The following is a 23,354-nucleotide window of genomic DNA, read 5'->3' on the forward strand; positions in this document are numbered from 1 at the left end:
TCAGTAGTTGTGGCTCGCGGGCTTAGTTGCTCCGCGACACGTGGGATCTTCCTGGACCAGGGCTCGAACCCGTGTCCCCTGCATTGGCAGGCGGATTCTTAACCGCTGTGCCACCAGGGAAACCCATCATTTCCTCTTAAAAGGGGGCATTTTAACCTGAAAAAACGAATGCATTCAGCATTGTGAGAATCTCAGTAAGTCCTCATTTCGCTGGAGAAGGGTGAAAAGGTAGGCTTTTAGGAGCTGGTGCTCTCATGGCACGGTGTCCCATCGGATGTACCTCTAGGGTCTCCGTGCTTTTCCCTCGTGCATTTCCTTCTGACTGGAATGCCCTGTCTTCTGAACGCCGGATCCTTCCTCAAAGCTCAGGTTTGCCTTTGCCCCACTTCCCGCACGCTCGATGACTTACCTCTGAGGAGCCCTGCAGCCTTTCAGGCTTGTGGCTCGTAATCCGTTTTCCCTTGGATTGGAATTTATCTCTCTGTGTCCTGTCTACTCTATCTCCCCAGCCTGAGTATCAGCCTTTGAGGCCGGGGGCTCTATCTTCCAGCTCTTGGTGGTTCTAACATCTGCAACTTGAAGTAGACTGATGTCTGAGATTGAGCTTCATCCCATTTCAGGGTTTCACAATGATACCAAATCTCGCCCTACAGCTAGGGTACAAAAATAGTATAGAACCTCTTAACTCATTTTAACCCTTGCGGAGAATGCACATTTTCTGTGCACTCGCCCAGGCTTGGGCTCTAGCACACTGAAAGCAGCAAGGATGGGCCTGGAACTCAAACTGCAGGAAACTAAAGACACTCATTTTTTTAAATGAAAGCTGTTTGGTGGCTGAAGCCGTCGAAATGATAAGTGAGAAGAAGCTGTGAAAGTTTTAGGGCCTGGCAACTTTGACGGATTAATGTGTCCCTTTGTTTTCCCTTTCTTCAAGCTAAAAAAATTAAAACAGTATTTGCCTAATGTTGTGAACGCGAATAATAACATCTGACTGTAAATTTGGGTTGTACAGAATATGTGACTGGCACCGATTGCATGGTACTTTCAAAATCTCCACATAAGGCCAGCGGAACTAGGAATTACTTTGCATATCCGTCTTCCAAACTGTGATCCCATTAAATGAATCTTGGCTGATAGGGTAAAAAAAGTCATCCCCACGATTAGTAGTTTCTTGGTGGTGAAGCCCTGAGAGGGTTATTCTTGCCTTGGCTACGGCATTGTATTAGGGGTTAACTACAAGGAATAAAGAGACGGTGAGGTTTTTTTTTTCCCTCACATCCCCATCTAAACATCATTTTCACTGTGGCTAGGTAGCAGATTGTATAATCTGTTAGACCTTTATTTTTTCCCCCTTAGGCAAATTCTGTTTCCAGATTGGAAACCTGCCAGGATGTCCCTGGCCTCTCATACAGTTTTGGAAAAGTGTCAGTTATAATTCCGATCTGTTAAGTAACCAGGGCCACTCTCTCGAGTTATATTTTGACTTCTGCATTTTCGTCGTGGGGCCGGCAGAGCATGAAATTGGGTTTGTGTGAACATGTGCGTGCCTGGGTGCAGTGGACTGCGTTTTCTTTCCAGAATTGTAATGAAGCATCTTAAAGGGCTTTGAAAAAGTTTCCTCGGGCATATTCAGGGAGCACGGTAGATGCCGTTGTTTCGCAAGTTTTCTGTTTTCTTTGTCTGTACAGGTTGTTCCTGACTTCATGGCTGGGAGGAAGTTGAGGACGTGGAGCACTTGCCGTTTGGCCGGTGGGGCTGAACCGGTTAGCTGGCTCCTGTTCTCAGATGGGCCAGTGACACAGCCCAGTCCCGTGGCGACAGGAGAGGGGCCGTACAGGAGGCGGCGTGCTTGGTGGTGCACGGGGCAGCGTGGCCGCTCTGGGCTGTGCACACTGTTTTTTACTCTGGTATCTCGCCTCATAAAAAAAGATCCTAAAAGTACCGGCTCCATTTTGGAGTGTTGGCACAGGAATTGTTGTGGGTTTAATGCGTAACCTGGCTTCTGTCACTCATTTGCCCCCATTTTCTCCACTGCCTTGCGTATGTCACCACTCCATCACCTCTCTCCCGCCCCTCCCTCTTGCCTCTGAGATTGTGAGGGGTTAGGGGACGTGTGTTTAGGCCAGGAAGTTTTTTCTTTTCATTAATTGGCTTTGGAAAGATTCCTTATACCCCAGAAAGGAACTCTGGGGGACTGTTTCAAACATCTGATCTTATCATCCTCGGAACCTATTAACTTCACATGTGCTGGTGTGATGCCAAGAAAATGGAAGTCCTGGCCTTGAACGCGGGGAGCAGGGCCCTCTGTGCTCTGGTGTGTGGATGCCCTCTGGTCGTCCCACCCAGTAAGTGGCACACAGCCCCACGTCTGCCTTGATTCCTTGAGAGTGGAGTTTGGCCCTGGATATCCACGGGAGCGCTCGTAGCATGAGGCGGGTGGAGGTCTTCAGAGACCAGGCCTGAGAGCAGCCAGGCGTCCCGGCAGAGCTGAGTCTCACGCGAGAGTTAGGCCTGGGGAGGGCGTCAGAGGTCACGGCCTGTCCTCACTCTGCAGACGAGGGGTCCGCTGTATCTCAGGCTGCTTGCTTATTTTACAGGGAAGCACGTGGTGTGCTCCCTGCGTTCCAGTGGTGAAGGATGTTATTAAACGCTACCGAATTACTTTAATAATAGCAGTATAAACTCAGACTTCAACTGGAGCTACCGTAACTAACTTCTAGGGTTTTCTGGACTTTGACGAAGAGAGCTCTTAGGTTTGCTGCGGACGGAAAGCAGATATGTGCGTGAGCCCGGAAAGCGAGCTCTCCTTGGAAGCGGTGAGCCTCTACCACACGGAGGCGCGGGGGTGGGGTGGGAGGGCGCTGGTCCACTGCACCTGGAGGCTTTTAAAGCCGGAGCTGAAATGGAAGCTGGGTGGGTGCTGCTCGGCATCGTTCCAAGGTTTTGGAGGCCAGTCATATTTTACACGAGTCAAACAGCCCCTCTGGGCGAGCTGCAGGAAACCCAGCCCCTGGCTTTGTGTTGTTGCTGTTGCGTGGTCAGGTCAGCGGGAGATAAAAGGCCGGGACTGTTGGAGGCGAGGCCCCTTCTATCACTGGATGGCAAACTGTTAAGGGAAGATAAAAGGGAAGAGCAGGGATGTTCTTTTTGAACAACACGAGGGGGCCTTTATCGCAGGCATTCGAGTCGAGTGAAGGGGGTGAGCGGGAGAACCTCAGCTTCATGGTCGCAAGCGTGTTAGAGGACTCTGCTGGAGAAGCACGGCGTGGTTTCCCGAACGCACAAGATCAGTTCTGTACCATGGAAGTATTGGTAGAGGCCAGTCTTTTTCAACCACAGCGGTCCATGCGACTAGGAATGTCTGTAATGTTGGTAGTGTAATGGTCAGCTTAAGTTAAATGGGCATTAGCTTGGGTTTCCAGATCTTCGTGCCCCAGAGGTTTCCCTGTGGAGGCGTGTGACCCTCGGGACCGGGAGGAAGTGTCAGGCTGGCCTAGCCAGCGGGGAGCGCAGGAGGCCGGCTCCCTTTCCTTGATTTCTCAGTGGCGTGTGCTCTCCTCTCAGGTTCCCGCCGCCGCTGGCTGGGTTCTCGCTCAGGCCTGAGAGCCTAAGGGAGGGGATCTGTCCGACTGGTGCGGATCTCCCCTTTTGGAATTTCCTTCCTGTTCTTTGTCACTTTAGGGGGAGTTTAATGGCTTGCGAAGGGGTAATCGCTTTCTCAGGGTGGGGCTTGTAAAATGTGACCCCACCTTGAAGAGCCTGGGCCTGGTCAGGGCCGCTGCGTGAACTCAGGCAGATGCAGACAGCAGACGTGCTTTGGGCACAGTGTACTTGTTTCAGACCCGCCGGGCTGGGGCTTCGGCCCTTGGTTCAGCGAGACGTCCCACACCCTCCTGGGTGTTGGGGAGAAACAGAGCCCAGGCTTCCTCCAAGACCCGCTGGTCCACTACCGCCTTCCTCCCCAGGTGCCTCTGCCTGGCAGCTCTTTACAGCTGGGGGAGGGGGACCTCGGCCGCACGCGCCCCCCTTCCCTCCCAGCGCCCCGTCCTGCCCGTAGCAGCTTTGGGCTTGTGCTCAGTTTGCTTTAAGAAACATCATTTGCTTGCTAGTGTTTTTGGTTGGTTGGCTTGTGATAAACACTTATCAACGTCTTGTATCTCAAGAGTATTTGTTTTCTCTTCATAGATAGAGTGGTGAATAATTTTCTTAGAGGCAAAATAGAGGGGAAAATGGTCACCCATTAGGAGGCATAGCGGGCAGCCCTTGGAGCCCCTGGTCGTTGGGCCCAGCAAACTCAGAGTCATTCTCAGCTGACAGTTTGTAATGTCTGCTCACCCACTGTGAAATTTTGACCCCAGCTGACCGCCTTTCCGATGCGCTGGGTGAGGAAAGATGTGATCTCCTCCTTCCACTGAGCTAGAAGCATTTCCAACAGTACTTCTATCTTCCACAGAGTCATTCTGGTGTCATAAGGGGCGTCGTGCTGAACCCGCCCTGAATTCTGGGAATGCGCGGCCCGGATGCTATAGGGTGACCACCTGTCCCGGGGTGCTCAGCTTGCATCCAGCGCCTCCTCTAGGGAAAAGTAGAGAGTCCCGTTTCTGCAGCCTGACCCTTTACCGAGCCTGTTGGAGAGAAGAGACCAGCCCCACGACCTCAGGGCCTGTGAAAGAGTTGCAGGATATTGCCTAAAACTCTCTGCAAACTGCTACTGAACTTTACCCCAGCTTCCTCCCCAGGCTCTAAATGTGACTGCAGGCGCTGAGGCCCACGTCAGAGGAGTGTCCAGAGCAAACCCAATCACTATAGTCCAGCTGCTGAGAGGCTGGGGCAGCTTGCGGGGTGCCAGCTGCACGGTGCTCGGGTTCTAGAGCTGGGAGGGGAGAGATGCAGGAGAGGGTGGGGAAGAGCCCTCGGGTCCTGTGGGAGCCCGCGGTGCAGACTTCCTTGATTAAGCACATGTGAGGCTGACCAGGATTTGTTTCAGCGGTGACCTGAAGCCGGAGGCGTTTTATTTCCTGCTGGCCATACAGCCCTGCGAGCTGGCAGCAGCTGTTTTACTCCTAATTGTCGATGGGATTGCATTTGTGATAAGCTAAATTATATTTATATTTCATTGTTAAACTTGGGGGCTGGAGCAGAATTTTTTTTTAAGGTCAGCAAACGGGCCCTGCCCTCCAAGAGGGGACGCCGCAGGCGGATGGAGGGGTTGGGGGAGGGCCAGCCGAGGGCCCAGCTAACCTGGGGCGTCCGGAGGCGAGGAGCGTGGCATCAGGAGCTCATACTGGGGGTGCCGTGCCGTTTGTAAAGTGTTTTAGTTAACGTTCCTTTGATTGATTTCTGTACTGTAAAGTATGGAGGGCGGGTATTACTAGCTTCATTTTCCGGATGAGGGAACTGAGGCTCAGAGACGTAAGTCGCTCCACTGGCGGCAAGCGGAGTTTCCAGTCCAAGACAGAAGACTCCACATCGTGTGCTCTTTAGGCTGTGCTGCTGTGGTGTGTTCTCCTGGTGCATCCTTCTGAATCTTTCAGCAGGACGAGAAAGGGGCTGTCGTCTTAGAAGTACTGACTCTGGAAGCCAGAAGGCTGATCTGACTTGGTCTCCCACCCACTGCAGGACCCGGTTGTGGTTACCCAGGCTCTGCTGGAACACTTCCAGAGACAGCGAGCTCGTTACTTCACGGGGCCGCATGCCTTCTGTGGGCAGCTCTAGTCGTTCACGGCTCTGGTGTAAAGAATTCTGGGGCCCCAGACCAGTTTCTTTGTGCCTCCTGCCCAAACCCCGTTCCCGCCATGGTGGACACGGGGGAAGAGTGTGCCCTCTCTTCCACGCGCCAGGCCTGCAGGTGTCTCCAGTTCCTTCAGCCATTTCTTGTTTTCCCCCGACTTGGTTTCCCAGTCCTCTAGCTTGCTAATCACCCCTCTCTGAATGTTTTTTTCCGTGATCCTTTTTGTGGCATCGGAAAGTGCAAGAATTTCGGAGTCAGACAGCCTGGGCTAGAATCCTGGCTCTGCCCCTGCAGAGCTGTGTTAATAGCCAGCAGATAACCTAATCATTACCTGATATGATTTGGGGGAGGAGTAAATATATGTAAAGTGCCTAACACATTTTCTGGCCCAGAGTTTATGCCCCAGTAGATAATACCCCGTAGTTATTAGAGAAGGGATACTCCGAAAGACACGTAAATGGATAAACACTAGACTTGTGACATACCCTGACTAAGATCCTGTTTTCTCTTTTAGCAATAGCTTTCTTTTCTATTTAAAAATTCTTCAGCCAAGGTAAGATGTGGAGGCCTCTCCCCACCCTTCCCGATAAGCCAGCAGAGCAGATCTAAGGGTGGGGCGGGGCCGCTAACCCTTATCCCCGCAGGGAGCTCTTGTGAGCCATCTCCTGCCTTAGGGAAGGCCCTGCCCTGCCCCAGGGGCAGGTGAGGGTGCCCTGGGTCCTCTGCCCCTCTGCTCAGCCTGAGGGCTCCCGCACCCCCTTTCTCACCAGCTTCCTTGCAGAGTAGAGAACCATACAGGCTTCTGCCAAGTTGGGCAAGAAGGTGATGAAATACCAGATCCTGGTGGCCGGGAAGAGATTGGCTCACCTGGGGAGAGGGACAGGGCTGCGCCCATGGGCCGCCAGGCCCCTCCCTGAAGAGAGGCCACTGAGAACAAATGGTTGCCGGGCGGCAGCTGCAGAAGCCGTGGCTCCAGGTCTGGCAGCAGTGAGATGAGATCCCGGTGGGGCGGGGTAGGGGTGGGGGGCAGAGCTGCAGGGTGGAGTCAGCTCTTCCCAGGAAAGCATGTAATTGGGACCTGGCCCCGTTTCCTCCCTCCAGAGAAGCCAAGAGCCCTCGCAGAGGGATGCAGGAAGGAGAGTGAGGGCCGCAGGACGGTTTCGTCCAGCGTGTACCAGGAGACCTCCCCACCTTTCCAGCAGTTCCTATTTTAAGTAGTGAATTTGCCCTGACTCACATAGATAGGCCTGGTGAGCAAGAACCCTGTCTTCCCGGTCGGCACTCGCCTCCCTGCTGAGGTTGTAGGTAATGGAGCAATTAAAATGTCCAAGTGGTTTTTTATTTTTAAAAGAGAGACTGTCCCTCTCCCTTAAGGCACCCCTTCCCCACACACTTTGCTGAATGTTAGAGTGTTCCTTTACGTGAAGACACTGGACGTTCCTTTTGAAAGGTAGCGTCAGCAGCCTGTGTTATTCCTGGTACCCGCTGGGGCCCCTGAAGCCTGAGCAGGAAGGGGCAGCCGCTCTAGGCTGTAGGAACAGTCTCCGTTCCATTTTTCTCCCTCCACCGTGGGTCGCATTAAGAGAGAAACTGCGCAGTAGACCGGTGAGCTAGTTCTGAGGCTGGGGGAGCTCTGGGGTTGCCTTCCCACCCCTGCAGCGCATTTACTGCCAGGAGCAGCAGAGAAGGGGAGGGACCTGGGGGGACCGTGAGGGTGTCCAGGGCCGCCGGAGATCCCGGCTGAAGGCCTCAGCTTTGGAGACCATCCCTCAGCACCCTGGAAGGAGCTTTTCTGTGAGTGACACAGGTTTGGTGAATGCTGGAGAGGGGGCTTTGAGGATCCAGAGCTGCCTGGGGGGGGCCCAGGCTGAGTGCTTCTGCTTTCTGTGCACTGCAGGCTGACTCTGCCCTGTCTGAAGCTCATGTCCCACACGTGCCCACTCCTGAGGAAGCTAAAATAGCCCCACATAGATTTATCCCTCTCCCTCCGCCCTTATTGTTTTAATTTTTTTTTTTTAATTTCTTTGTGGTAAATAAAGCTAAAGTTAGAACTGGGGTCTGAGTCTCTGCTCCAGTGCCTTGATTTTTGCTCCTGGGAGTATGATAAGCCAGCGGCTTCTTCCAAATCCTCATAGAAGGAACGTTTTTCAGGGAGATCCTTGGTTTTGTGTCACCCTTCTTCCAGAATTCTGTGTAAAGCACTGGTCCTCGAAGCTGGATCTAATCCCCTGAGAGCCAACACGCAGACTCCAGGGCCCGCCCCCAGAGGAGTTTCTGATGCAGCAGTTCTGGGTGGCGCCCGAGAACCTGCATTTCTTCTTTCTCTCAGTTTAATCGAGGTATAATTGACGTACGGCACTGTGTTGGTTTAAGGTGTACAGCGTCATGACTGACTCACATTTACTGAGACTGCATTTCTAAAGCAAGGTCTGTGATGCCGCTGGACGGGACGACTCGGGGGTGGCCGTGCTGGAGCGAGGGTCAGTAGTAGTTAACCTCTCACTGAGTAGATGAGACTGTAAGGTTTCCTTCTGATGCTGAGCAGGGCCCTGTGGGGCTCCCCGGCACGGAGACCTTTTTGTCCCCCGTTTCTTGTAGGCAAGACTCCAACCTTCGCATGGTGTTTGCTTAATTTGATCTGTGCAGTTCTGCGACTCACTCTCCACCATCTGTGCTCCCCATCTCCTGCCCCCCAGTACTTGCTACACACGCGTCTCCTCCACACCCCAGGAGAGGACCCCAGAGCGTGGACTCCGGGTCTGCGATCGATTCGTGTGGAAGCGGAAGGCCCTGGAGGACTCAGGTCACTTCTGAGCTCGAGCTTCCCGTCAGTGGGTCAGTGGGATCCAGCCTCGCCGACAGGGTTGGGATGTTTGGGATTTCAGGAGCCTGGCGGCTTCCTTCCAGTTGCCTGCTTGGAGAACCGCAGGGGGTACAACGTGGACCCCCATCCCTTTTCACAGCAGGGGCCGTGCGTGGACGCAGACTCCGTGCAGTGAACTTGTTAGTCTGGGGTGGGAGTCCAGTCCTACTCCTGCCAGAGGTGAAGGTGGGAGCAGAGAGCACCTTCTTCCTGCCTAGGAACAGGCGGAAATGGCAAGCCGCGCGCTGGAGGGGCAGAGGTGACTCAGAGAAGACCATCGTTAGAAGTCCGAGAATGTGACAGAGGGAGCGCGTCTGTTCCCTCAAGCCCTGCGCTAGGAGTTGGAAATGTCCAACAGAAACGGAACAGAGTTTAGGATCTGGATTCGCTTTGCTCTCCCACCGTGGTCTTGGGGGCTCTGCAGTGGGACTAACCCTCACAGGGTGGTGGTTACAGGGATCGAGTAAGATGATGCACTTAGCTTGTGGCAGACGGTGTTCAGAAAGTGTTAGCCGCTCTCATCATTAGTCTTCATTCTAGTCTTTCAGTGTGAGTGTTGCAGAGGTAGAGTTTGGAACAGAGAGCCTTCGACTGGTGGGAATCTGGGAGGCTTCATGTGAACAGTGGCCCCTGAGGGATGGGATCAGGGGAGGGGTGCAGGTGTATGTTCTGCGGGAAGAAACTGAACAGAGAGTGTGAGGGCCGGTGGGCAAGAAGGCCAGAGGAAAACTGAGGCCAGAGCATGGAGCACTGTGAACGTGGGTCAGCAAGTCCTCCGTCCAGAGGGGGCATGTTGTGGAGGCAGAGCCCAGAAGAGCACCCGGGGGCCACACACACGGACGTGGGACCCAGGGTTGCCACCCTCCCCGCACCTCCCGGCTCTGCTCTCTTGCACGTGGCCGGTGCCGAGGGGTGCATCCGCGCTCCCCCTGTGGGTAGGATCCAGGCCTGGCCGGAGCAGCTCACGGTGCCCTGCTGTACCGCTCGAATGCTCTACGTGACACTCCAAGGCTCCCTTTGAGCAAAGCCCGTGCCAGCGAGGGGGAAGGGGCCGTGCATGGGTTGCCGCCCTACCCAAGGCATAGACTGAACTCTCAGCCAAGAAACACATCAACTTCCTGGAACTCAGAGCCGTCGTCACAGCTGTCAGCCTTCAGAGCACACGCGAGGCCGTCCTGGTTAGAGGAGACGGTTTTGCCCCGAGCTCTGCAGGCATGGTGCACACTGGTCTGCTGGGGTTTCATCCCCAGCCTAGCCAAGACTTGCTGCATCAGTCAGCCCATCCTAAGAGATGTCCTTGCTGCTTGTGGAGCCCCCGAGTAGCCCAGAACAGTTTAGTGTCTGAACTCCTCTAAACTCGCACTCTGTTAGCCGGTCCTGGGTTGGCCCGAACCGGCTGTTCCAGTCAGGGGATCAACCATCCCAAGTATGTGTGGGCGTCTGTGTAGGCCCCGCACCGCCTCTGCCCCGGGTCGGGGTTGTAAAGCCCCCGCCCCCGCCCCCCGCCGGCTGGTTTGTGGGCTCCGCCTGTCATCCTGGACATCCAGGCTTTTTCCTGGGGGCCTTAGGACAGATGTTAGATGTCACTTCAAGAACCCTGCGGGTTTTCACAAGCTGGGAAGCTTTGTTTCTAGACCATCTTCCCTTTTATCTTTCATCTCTTCTTTGCTATCTCACTGACCTGGAGACAGGATCCTTAATCTTTTCTTTCTGGCTTCGCATAGCATTGTCCCTTATCTCCTCTGGGGCTGGGGCTGGCCTGCCCTCCCCATCATCCTCACAGAGGGACCTCTGCCCTCTTCAGGCCATCCTGCTTCCATCAGATCTGGGCAAAGCCTGTGTGGGGATGAAAATCCAGAAATGCAGTAGCCTCCCTCAGGAGCCCGGGACCCCCCCCCCCCCCCCACCACCCCGCTCCAGCTTCCTGGAGGTTCTGTCTCCAGGGTACAGCCTCTCCTCATGGGTCCTTTTCCCTTTTCTCTTCTCTTCTCTTCTCTTCTCTTTTCTCTTTTTTTGAGGTGGTGGTGATAGAGCTAAGGGGTATCTTGAATTTACTTCCAAGAACTGTCCTGTACGTTTCCACTCTCTGAGTTGTGTGAATCCCTCAGGACTGGTGGAACCCAAAGCAAACGGGGTAGTGACTCTTGTTACTCAGCTTAATCGCAAGACGTTCTTGATATTCAGATCATTTACATCCAAGATCACAGGATGGAGGTTTCAGGGTCAAGTCTGTCAGGTTGGCCCTCTCCTCTCCCTGGTTCCCCTTGTGGATTGAGGAGGTTACTTGGTGGACTTTTTTTTTTTTTAATTTATTTATGGCTGTGTCGGGTCTTCGTTTCTGTGCGAGGGCTTTCTCTAGTTGCGGCAAGCGGGGGCCACTCTTCATCGCGGTGCGCGGGCCTCTCACTGTCACGGTCTCTCTTGTTGCGGAGCACAGGCTCCAGACGCGCAGGCTCAGTAGTTGTGGCTCACGGGCCTAGTTGCTCCGCGGCATGTGGGATCTTCCCAGACCAGGGCTCGAACCCGTGTCCCCTGCATTGGCAGGCTGATTCTCAACCACTGCGCCACCAGGGAAGCCCCTGGACTTTTTAAAGTATCTTTTTTAAGTGAGGGGAGGGAGTGGGTCCATATTTTAATGAGAGTCTTAGTTATATTCTGGAAAATCTTAATTCCAGAGACTTGTCTCTCTGATTGTGTTTTTATTCATTATGTATAGGACTATAGTTCACTTTGCTTATTTGTAAATCTTGGCAGTTTCTAGGAAAAAACCATGGAGCTATTCTTCTCTGGACTTTCTTCTTAATATTTGCCATTAATATAAAAATGAATAACAACATAAGGAAACTTTGCTTGCTTTTTTTATTTAAACAGTGTACAATTTCACCTTAGGCATCTTTAAATTTAGATGGGTGGGGATGATCTGAAAGGATGTTTTCTTTGTGCGTTTCTGAAACCTCCTGGGAATTTTAGTAAAATGGTCTTGATTCACAGTTTCAAGGAAGGTGGGTTATATATCAAGTAAAACCGGGATTCTTATCCTACTTATCCCGGATGAGTTTCTGGGGCCCCTGACCCCCTTGATACTGAAGGAAAATGTTGGGTGTAGAGTATGTCCTTTTATCTGTGGGAGGGTCCATAATTTTCATCAGATCCTCAAGGAGGGTCTTGCCTACAAGAAACATCGGGAATTGCTGGGGTAGTAATAAGGGTTCCTCCAAGTTAAAGGCGGGGGCGGGGTGGTGGTGGTGGTGTCTCTGGCCTTTCTGGGGCTGTCCCTGTGAGTTATTCCTTGCTTCTTGATACTTTGTTCAAAATCCAAAGAACTTTTCAAAAGAGAAAGACACAAAGAAAGGAAGGAGAACTGAAGCAGTGAGGTGTGAAGAGAGAGAAGCTGCTGTGGTGTCAGAAATCACTGAGGAGCTGCTTCGGACAGGAAGGGCTGGTGCAGCTTTCTCAGAGCCAGCAGACCCGGCCCCAGAGGAGCCTGCCCGCCTTAGGTGCTCAGTACCTGTGTGGACAGAGTAAGATTCAGGATGGTGACCGGGCACGGGACGTAGCGGGCAGCTTTTCTGCACACACTCCAAAAGGGACAAGCTTTTGTCCGTGTGGCAGTCACTTTACTTCTTTACTCTCTCCAGTTTTGCACTCTTCGGAGGCTGTTTCAGAGACAGAATGGGCTGGAGGTGTAGTTCTGAATTTTTGAATTTTATTTTATTTTTTTATATAGCAGGTTCTTATTAGTTATCTGTTTGATGCATATTAGTGTATATATGTCAATCCCAATCTCCAAACTCATCCCACCACCACCACCACCCCTCCCCCTCGCCACTTTCCCCCCTTTGTGTCCATACGTTTGTTCTCTACATCTGTGTCTCTATTTCTGCCATGCAAACCGGTTCATCTGTACCATTTTTCTAGGTTCCACATATACGCGTTAATATATGATATTTGTTTTTCTCTTTCTGACTTAACTTCACTCTGTATGACAGTCTCTAGATCCATCCACGTCTCTACAAATGACCTAATTTCATTCCTTTTTATGGCTGAGTAATATTCCATTGTATATATGTACCACATCTTCTTTTTTTTTTTTTTTAATTTATTTATTTATTTTATTTATTTATTTTTGGCTGCATTGGGTCTTCGTTGCTCTGCGCAGGCTTTCTCTAGTTGCGACGAGCGGGGGCCACTCTTCATTGCGGTGCGCGGGATTCTCACTGCGGTGGCTTCTCTTGTTGTGTAGCACGGGCTCTAGGAGTGCGGGCTTCAGTAGTTGTGGCACATGGGCTTAGTTGCTCCGCAGCATGTGGGATCTTCCCGGACCAGGGCTCGAACCCGTGTCCCCTGCATTGGCAGGCGGATTCTTAACCGCTGAGCCACCAGGGAAGCCCCTGTACCACATCTTCTTTATCCATTCGTCTGTCGATGGGCATTTAGGTTGCTTCCATGACCTGGCTATTGTAAATAGTGCTGCAATGAACATTGGGGTGCATGTGTCTTTTTTTTTTTTTTTAACAACTTTATTGGAGTATAATTGCTTTACAATGGTGTGTTAGTTTCTGCTTTATAACAAAGTGAATCAGCTATACATATACATGTATCCCCATATTTCTTCCCTCTTACGTCGCCCTCCCTCCCACCCTCCCTATCCCACCCCTCTAGGTGGACACAAAGCACTGAGCTGATCTCCCTGTGCTATGCGGCTGCTTCCCACTAGCTATCTATTTTACATTTGGTAGTGTATATATGTCCATGCCACTCTCTCACTTCATCCCAGCTTTCCCTTCCCCCTCCCCGTGTCCTCAAGTCCATTCTCTACGCCTGCATCTTTATTCCTGTCCTGCCCCTAGGTTCTTCAGAACCTTTTTTTTTTCTTCTTCTTTAGATTCCATATATATGTGTTAGCGTACAGTATATGTTTTTTTCTTTCTGACTTACTTCACTCTGTATGACAGACTCCAGGTCCATCCACCTCACTACAAATAACTCAATTTCGTTTCTTTTTATGGCTGAGTAATATTCCATTGTGTATATGTGCCACATCTTCTTTATCCATTCATCTGTCGATGGACACTTAGGTTGCTTCCATGTCCTGGCTATTGTAAATAGAGCTGCAATGAACATTGTGGTACATGACTCTTTTTGAATTATGGTTTTCTCAGGGTATATGCCCAGTAGTGGGATTGCTGGGTCATGTGGTAGTTCTATTTTTAGTTTTTAAAGGAACCTCCATACTGTTCTCCATAGTGGCTGTATCAATTTACATTCCCACCAACAGTGCAAGAGGGTTCCCTTTTCTCCACACCCTCTCCAGCATTTGTTGTTTGTAGATTTTCTTATGATGCCCATTCTCACTGGTGTGAGGTGATACCTCATTGTAGTTTTGACTTGCATTTCTCTAATAATCAGGGATGTTGCAGTGCTTTTCATGTGCTTCTTGGCCATCTGTATGTCTTCTTTGGAGAAATGTCTGTTTAGGTCTTCTGCCCATTTTTTGATTGGGTTGTTTGTTTCTTTAATATTGAGCTACATGAGCTGTTTATGTATTTTGGAGATTAATCCTTTGTCCGTTGATTTGTTTGCAAATATTTTCTCCCATTCTGAGGGTTGTCTTTTCGTCTTGTTTGTAGTTCCCTTTGCTTTGCAAAAGCTTTTAAGTTTCATTAGGTCCCATTTGTTTATTTTTGTTTTTATTTTCAGTACTCTGGGAGGTGGATCAAAAAAGATCTTGCTGTGATTTATGTCAAAGAGTGTTCTTCCTGTGTTTTCCTCTAAGAGTTTTGTAGTGTCCGGTCTTTCATTTAGGTCTCTAATCCATTTTGAGTTTATTTTTGTGTATGGTGTTAGGGAGTGTTCTAATTTCATTCTTTTACATGTAGCTGTCCAGTTTTCCCAGCAACACTTATTGAAGAGACTGTCTTTTCTCCATTGTATATCCTTGCCTCCTTTGTCATAGATTAGTTGACCATAGGTGCGTGGGTTTATCTCTGGGCTTTCTAGCCTGTTCCATTGATCTATATTTCTGTTTTTGTGCCAGTATCGTATTGTCTTGATTACTGTAGCTTTGTAGTATAGTCTGAAGTCAGGGAGTCTGATTCCTCCAGCTCCGTTTTTTTCCCTCAAGACTGCTTTGGCTATTCGGGGTCTTTTGTGTCTCCATACAAACTTTAAGATTTTTTGTTCTGGTTCTGTAAAAAATGCCACTGGTAATTTGATAGGGACTGCATTGAATCTGTAGATTGCTTTGGGTAGTATAGTCACCTTCACAATATTGATTCTTCCAATTCAAGAACATGGTATATCTCTCCATCTGTTTGTGTCATCTTTGATTTCTTTCATCAGTGTCCTATAGTTTTCTGAGTACAGGTCTTTTACCTCCTTAGGTAGGTTTATTCCTAGGTATTTTATTCTTTTTGTTGCAGTGGTGAATGGGATTCTTTCCTTAATTTCTCTTTCTGATCTTCCGTTGTTAGTGTATAGGAATGCAGGAGATTTCTGAGCATTAATTTTGTATCCTGCAACTTCACCAAATTCATTGATTAGCTCCAGTAGTTTTCTGGTGGAATCTTTGGGATTCTCTATGTATAGTATCATGTCATCTGCAAACAGTGACAGTTTTACTTCTTTTCCAATTTGGATTCCTTTTATTTCTTTTTCTTCTCTGATTGCTGTGGCTAGGAATTCCAAAACTATGTTGAATAATAGTGGTGAGAGTGGACATCCTTGTCTTGTTCCTGATGTTAGAGGAAATGTTTTCAGTTTTTCACCATTGAGAATGATGTTTGCTGTGGGTTTGTCATATATGGCCTTTATTATGTTGAGGTAGGTTTCCTCTATGCCCACTTACTGGAGTGTTTTTATCATAAATGGGTGTTGAATTTTGTCAAAAGCTTTTTCTGCATCTATTGAGATCATCATATGGTTTTTCTTCTTCAATTTGTTAACATGGTGTATCACATTGATTGATTTGCGTATATTGAAGAATCCTTGCATCCCTGGGATAAATCCCACTTGATCATGGTGTATGATCCTTTTAATGTGTTGTTGGATTCTGTTTGCTAGTATTTTGTTGAGGATTTTTGCATCTATATTCATCAGTGATATTGGTCTGTAATTTTCTTTTTTTGTAGTATCTTTGTCTGGTTTTGGTATCAGGGTGATGGTGGCCTCATAGAATGAGTTTGGGAGTGTTCCTTCCTCCGCAATTTTTTGGAAGAGTTTGAGAAGGATGGGTGTTAGCTCTTCTTTAAATGTTTGATGGAATTCACTGGTGAAGCCATCTGGTCCTGGACTTTTGTTTGTTGGAAGATTTTTTTTAATATAAATTTATTTATTTTTTTGATTTATTTTTGGCTGTGTTGGGTCTTTGTTGCTGTGCACGGGCTTTCTCTAGTTGCAGTGAGCAGGGGCTACTCTTCATTGGGGTGCGTGGCCTTCTCATTGCAGTGGCTTCTCTTGTTGCGGAGCATGGGCTCTAGGCGCACGGGCTTCAGTAGTTGTGGCTCGTGGGCGCTAGATCACAGGCTCAGTAGTTGTGGCGCACAGGCTTAGTTGCTCCGCGCCATGTGGGATCTTCTCAGACCAGGGCTCGAACCCATGTCCCCTGCATTGGCAGGCGGATTCTTAACCACTGCGCCACCAGGAAAGCCCTGTTGGAAGATTTTTAATCACAGTTTCGATTTCATTATTTGTGATTGGTCTGTTCATATTTTCTATTTCTTCCTGGTTCAGCCTTGGAAGGTTATACCTTTCTAAGAATTTGTCCATTTCTTCCAGGTTGTCCATTTTATTGGCATAGAGTTGCTTGTAGTAGTCTCTTAGGATGCTTTGTATTTCTGCGGTATCTGTTGTAACTTCTCCTTTTTCATTTCTAATTTTATTAATTTGCGTCCTCTCCCTCTTTTTCTTGATGAGTTTGGCTAAAGGTTTATCAATTTTGTTTATCTTCTCAAAGAACCAGCTTTTAGTTTTATTGATCTTTGCTATTGTTTTCTTTGTTTCTTTTTCATTTATTTCTGCTCTGATCTTTATGATTTCTTTCCTTCTACTAACTTTGGGTTTTGTTTGTTCTTTCTGTAGTTCATTTAGGTGTCAGGTTCGATTCTTTATTTGAGATTTTTCTTGTTTCTTGAGGTAGGCTTTTATTGCTATAAACTTCCCCCTTAGAACTGCTTTTGCTGCATCCCATCGGTTTGGGATTGCCATGTTTTCATTGTAATTTGTCTCTAGCTATTTTTTTTGTTGTTGTTGTTGTTGTTGTTAAATTATTTATTTATTTATTTATTTTAGTTGTGTTGGGTCTTCGTTTCTGTGCAAGGGCTTTCTCTAGTTGTGGCAAGCGGGGGCCACTCTTCATCGCGATGCGCGGGTCTCTCACCATCGCGGCCTCTCTTGTTGCGGAGCACAGGCTCCAGACGCGCAGGCTCAGCAGTTGTGGCTCACGGGCCCACTTGCTCCGTGTCATGTGGGATCTTCCCAGACCAGGGCTCGAGCCCGCGTCCCCTGCATTGGCAGGCAGACTCTCAACCACTGCGCCACCAGGGAAGCCCCTCTCTAGCTATTTTTTGATTTCCTGTTTGATTTCTTCAGTGATCTCTTGGTTATTTAGTAACGTATTGTTTAGTCTCCATGTGTTTGTGTTTTTTACGTCTTTTTCCCTGTAATTGATTTCTAATCTCATAGCATTGCAGGCGGAAAAGATGCTTGATATGATTTCAATGTTCTTAAATTTACTGAGGCTTGATTTGTGACCCAAGATGTGATCTATCCTGGAGAATGTTCCCTGTGCACTCGAGAAGAAAGTGTAATCTGCTGTTTTGGGATGGAATGTCCTATAAATATCAATTAAATCTATCTGGTCTATTTTGTCATTTAAAGCTTGTGTTTCCTTATTAATTTTCTGTCTGGATGATCTGTCCATTGGTGTAAGTGAGGTGTTAGAGTCCCCCACTAGTATTGTGTTACTGTTGATTTCCTCTTTTATAGCTGTTAGCAGTTGCCTTATGTATTGAGGTGCTCCTATGTTGGGTGCATATATATTAATAATTGTTATATCTTCTTCCTGGATTGATCCCTTGATCTTTATGTAGTGTCCTTCCTTGTCTCTTGTAACATTCTTTATTTTAAAATCTATTTTATCTGATATGAGTATTGCTACCCCAGCTTTCTTTTGATTTCCATTTGCATGGAATATCTTTTTCCATCTCCTCACTTTTCGTCTCAATGTGTCCCTAGGTCTGAAGTGGGTCTCTTGTAGACAGCATATATATGGGTCTTGTTTTTGTCTCCATTCAGCGAGCCTGTGTCTTTTGGTTGGAGCATTTAATCCATTTACATTTAAGGTAATTATCGATATGTATGTTCCTATTACCATTTTCTTAATTGTCATGGGTTTGTTTTTGTAGGTCCTTTTCTTCTCTTGTGTTTCCCACTTAGAGAAGTCCGTTTAGCATTTGTTGTAGAGCTGGTTTGATGGTGCTGAATTCTCTTAGCTTTTGCTTGTCTGTAAAGCTTTTGATTTCTCCATCGAATCTGAATGAGATCCTTGACAGGTAGAGTAATCTTGGTTGTAGGTTCTTCCCTTTCATTACTTTAGATATATCGTGCCATTCCCTTCTGGCTTGTAGAGTTTCTGCTGAGAAATCAGCTGTTAACCTTACGGGAGTTCCCTTGTATGTGATTTGTCGTTTTTCCCTTGTTTCTTTCAGTAATTTTTCTTTGTCTTTAATTTATGTCAATTTGGTTACTATGTGTCTCGGCATGTTTCTCCTTGGGTTTATCCTGCCTAGGACTCTCTGTGCTTCCTGGACTTGGGTGGCTATTTCCTTTCCCATGTTAGGGAAGTTTTCGACTGTAATCTCTTCAAATATTTTCTCAGGTCCTTTCTCTCCTCTCCTTCCGGGACCCCTATAATGCGAATGTTGTTGCGTTTAATGTTGTCCCAGAGGTCTCTTAGGATGTTTTCATCTCTTTTCATTCTTTTTTCTTTATTCTGTTCCGTGGCAGTGAATTCCACCCTTCTGTCTTCCAGGTCACTTATCCGTTTTTCTGCCTCAGTTATTCTGCTGTTGATTCCTTCTAGTGCAGTTTTCATTTCAGTTATTGTATTGTTCATCTCTGTTTGTTTGTTGTTTAATTCTTCTAGGTGTTTGTTGTTTAATTCTTCTAGGTTTTTCTTAAACATTTCTTGCATTTTCTCTGGACGTGTAGTTCTAGGAAATGCTGTGTTGTAGGTCTCTCTAAGTTTGCAGAGGACCAGACACAGCTTTTTCCCAGGTCGGGGGTTTGAGGCCCCTGGCCCCCCAGAGCAGACTTTCTCAAACTCTTGAAGGGCATGTGTAATTTGAGGAGTTTTCTGTATCTTCCCTACAGAAAGGAAAAGATACACCTTTGGTCCTATTTGCACTGTTGTGGACATTTTCCCCATCACTCAGGAAAAGGCGTAATAGTCACTGCTTTACTTAAGGGGCTGTTTAGTTCCATATGTTTTACTTTCAACTCTTTTCTTTTCTCCTTCTGTTTCTGATAGCACTTAGTGTGGTCTTTTCTTCTCTTCCTTTTAAAGTGGCACTCCATCAGCATCTTCTGTCAGCATGCCATTCGATGCTCAAAGCTTCACTTGGAGCCATTGGTCTCGGCCATTTGCACGTGATGATGCCCTCGATGTTGTTGGGGCATGCTTTGGGGGTTCCTTCCGTCCAAGTCACACTCGATTCCAGTTGCTCTTGCTCGGGTGGAATTGACCTAGTTGCTGGAAGTTTGCTTATAAGTGCAGGCAGGGGATGGGAAATGCTGTTGTCTTTAATTTGTGACTCCCAGTGGTTTAAGTGGAGAAAATGATACAGAGACAGGATCTTGTCTGGTCTGGACTCCCTCTTAATGTCACCTTTTCTTGTTTTTGTAGGTTGCTCCAATCTGTCCCAGAGGTGGTGGCTTTGAGGTGTGACCCTGCCCACGCTTGGGCCCAGCCAGCACCAGCTCCTCAGTAAGGAGAGCCAGCTTGATAAGACGAAGATAAACTGGTCAGTTAAACTTTATTGACCCTCTCTGAGTCACAGTAACTTTGAATGTTGTCTTCCCTCCCCTCCCCATGTCCCCACTGAGCGGTCCACCCTCTGCTTGGGGTCCTCCTGAGGTTTTGATGCAAAACCGAGGTGAAACTCTCACTGTGAACTGCTAGTTATTCCGCACCTAAGAGCCGGGGGTGTGGGATGAGAAGTCTCGGAAAGCGTGCCGAGGGCCTGGCTCACAGGAAGCAACGCTGCAGGCACCCCCGTTCCCTGCTTCTTCCTTCCCACCCGCAGGTTTGAACTCTTTGTGTTCAAAACTGGAACACCAGGCCAGTCCACTTGGCCATGTCAATGGTGATGACGATTTCCTTTCATGTCTGTGATTTGGGGGCCTCATCTGGGTTCCCACTCCTCTCTGGTTGCAGCTGGAGGAGATTGTACTAGAATGGGGCCAGTGATTTTTATTTTTATTTTGTTTATTATGGTTAGTATTATTATTTTTTAATTTGCAGTGATGGAGCTGATGTGTAGGATGGTGTCAGGGAGCAGAGGAGAGAATGAAAATATACGGACTATAAGTATTTATAAAGAAAGTGTGCTTTGTAAATGGACCTTAAAGTGTTAAACCTGTCTTTCAGCCCCTGAGATTGAGTATCAGAAGGTTTAGGTTGGTCAGTTTGGATTACTGCTCTAGTGTGGTCCACGGTCGGGCATGGGGTAGGTAGAACTGACTAATTCTGGCTGCTGGCTTCCGGTTAAATTAGTGCATAAATGCACCTCAACGTTAAAGTGGATTTGTGTTTTCTGACTGGGAACAATGGGCTACATTGTTTTACACCAGGTCCCTTCCCTTCTTCCTGCTCCATCCTCCCTAAAGGAGAGCTCACGCATAACACCCAACCAAGCACAAACTGGAGGAAAATCTTAGAATAGGTCTGAGAGGCTGGTTTGGGTTGCTTCTGAAACAGCTTTTCAGGGATGAGTCCAGTGACTGTTCTTCTTGTCAGACAGTGTAACTGGGAGTGTCATTTTGTTAATTGCACTTTCTGATCAAAGATGAGAAGAGTTTGTATTTTTTTTTAAATGTTACTATTTACTTACATTTTAACAAGGAAAAGGAAGTGAATGTAGGTGATCTTGGTGTCCTCAGTGGGTAGTGTCACACTTCACACTTTATCCCAAAGGGGAAATAAATTTAGCAAATGTCTTCCTGTCCAGACAAAATGGGAAACAGCAAGTTTGCATGACTTTTTTCCTTTCCCAGTTGGGATATAAGCCCCTGCAACTTTCAGCCCTTAGGTTGGTTAACTGTTGTGACTATTGCTGGGTTTTCTATATTTAGGACATTTAGGTAGTTTGCAAGAATGTATATTTGATGTTATAATGATTGTGACAAAAATTCTTACTGGCACTTTGGCTCTTTTTGATGAATATATTTTTTGTTACTTTTCATATTGACTATTACCCTTTTCTCCATTTTCTTTCCCTACTCAGTGAAAGAATTAGAATATGTTTTCTGTAACTTATAATTTTATATTTATCTAAAAGGTGTTTTCTCTAATCTATTCCTGGTCTGAAAAACTCTACCACACTTTTCTTCTCTAAGTGTAGTAATAGGACAAAAGCAAGATCATCTAAACTCCTACTATAAATTAGTGGAAAGGTTAACTTTATTTTTACTGACATAATGTAATTACAATAAAGATTTCTGGTCATTTATTTTATAATTTGATGTACATTAAAACTATGGGGGATATATATTTAAAAGAATGAGATGGTTTTGGTATAGAAGATGTCCCCTTGAATCAAGGAACTAATCATATACTGATTGATGACAACAATTCTGGGGAACTGATGATACTTTTGTTAGAAATCCTTTAAGAAAGAAAATGAGGTGTGTGTATACTTCCATATGTGTGTACTCATGTTGAATGTTTTTTTCCTAGAGAGGAATCTCCCAAATAAACTTTCAAAGACAGTCAAAATGGGAAGTTTTAAAGCATAATTTTTAATAAGTTTAAATGGTCTTCCATATATGGAGGAAACTTCATGGAAAGACAACAGCTTTGGGGTTTCGGGGGGGGTTGTTTGTTGTTTTTTTGTTTGTTTTAATTTTGGACCAAGGTTTCCTTTTTTTTTTTTTAATTTAATGTGTATTTTTATTTATTTATTTATTTATTTTTAATTTATTATTTATTTGGTTGCACCAGGTCTTAGTTGTGGCAGGCGGCTCGCCAGCTCAAGGTTTCCTCTTTTAATGGGAAAGATGTGAGGGGTGAGGCTGGATCAGTGGTCTTAAGTTGTATGTTTGGTAGTTAGTCCTCTTACTTACCATTTGGAAAAGTATTAGAGTCATATCTTCAAAATGTCTACTGAAAGGAAGGCACATTTTGTCTCTTGACAAGGAAAGTACTGTTCCTGGGGTTCACTTTGGCTCTTGGGTAAGGTTTTAGCTCAGGACTTCTCAGCTGATGGAAGCATCACTTAATAAAGTTATGTCCCCAGGCTTTCCTGCTCTGCTGCTGGACATGTTTGCAGCTGCTCTGGGTGTTACCGTTTGTCACATCCTAGGTCACTTCTCCTAGAGTTGGAGGAGGAACCACAAGACATCACATTCTTTCTGGTGTTGTTCCTAAGTATCCACTTTGCTCCTGAGATAATTAGCTTGATCTCTGAGGCAGCTGTGGACTTGCAGAATTTAATGCACACTGGAGCATAACAGGATACGTGGCTAGAGAATATCTTCCCAGGTAAAATAAGGGAAACAGTTGACCTGGAGACTTATTTCTGGCCATACCTATAGCCATAGTACATCTATGGAAGAAGCATAACTAGAAAAGGCCTGGAGAAGTAAGGTTTGATGTGTACATGGGCTGTAGTTTTCCCTTCAGTCAACCTATTTGTATTACCAAGTTTCTTTAAGGTCTGACCTAATCCCTCCTAGACTCTGAGCCTTTAGAGGCTTTAGCCTTCAGACTCTGACTCCTTTACTGCCTTATCTTTGGTCAGTTTTAGGGGGAGGCGGGAGATGGTCAAGTGGGAGTCTTGAGAGTCCTTGTGGGAGACAGGAGTAGGGTATGAGAGAAAGTTTGCTGTATGGATATAAATATGAGCTTCAGAAAATAAAATACCACAGAATCGTTTTGGCTGTTGGGAGTGAGGGTGACAGCACTGTAGGGAACCTCAGTTAAGGGTGAAAACCAACCACAGAATGTGGTTTGGGAAGAAGAAGAAGAAGACTTAGGCATCTCCTCTCACACTGCCCCCTGTAGTCTTGTGAATATAGTGGTCTGAGATCATGGTAAACAAATGGTTTCTGTTTTTTTTTCACTGAACCTTTTTGCCTTTGCTTCCTTTCCAGTGTCAACGAGTGATACCAGAGAAGAAAAAAAAAGAAGTGAACCCAGCCTCATTTCCTCCTCCACGTGGGCAATCGCTACAGCAGGGGAAGGTCTCACAGTATATCAGTTGGGGCAGAGAATGGAGGTGATTGGCAGTGAGGGCTGGGTTTTCTTCTGTCCATTTTCTGGGGTACAGCTATATTATGTACTTGCATGTTTTAAGAAACAGTCTTTTTTACGCTGATTTGAAATTTGGTTATAGTGTTGGGTGATAGTGTTGGCTTCTCAGTTGTCCTAACAGTTCGGGCTCCACATTAAAATCACGGTATTGTAGCGTGGAGTTTAAGTGAAAGCTGAGGTTTCTCATCCTTAGTTGTTAGGTCTAGAACATGCACATAGCAGTAAGTGAG

General features: G+C 47.1%; 1 protein-coding gene across 5 annotated transcripts in view; it reads left to right on the forward strand.

Moving 5' to 3' along the window:
• The window catches only part of RREB1 (ras responsive element binding protein 1), a 173,227-nt gene that overhangs the window by 87,527 nt on the left and 62,346 nt on the right, over positions 1-23,354 (forward strand). For all 5 annotated transcript variants that reach the window (XM_059937862.1, XM_059937860.1, XM_059937864.1 and 2 more), the window contains exons 2-3: positions 19,498-19,615; positions 22,965-23,089. The gene's annotated coding sequence lies outside the window, so the exon portion shown is untranslated. The remainder of the gene's footprint in view (positions 1-19,497; positions 19,616-22,964; positions 23,090-23,354) is intronic.

The sequence above is a fragment of the Balaenoptera ricei genome, chromosome 11 (assembly GCF_028023285.1).
Source record: "Balaenoptera ricei isolate mBalRic1 chromosome 11, mBalRic1.hap2, whole genome shotgun sequence".
NCBI lineage: Eukaryota > Metazoa > Chordata > Mammalia > Artiodactyla > Balaenopteridae > Balaenoptera > Balaenoptera ricei.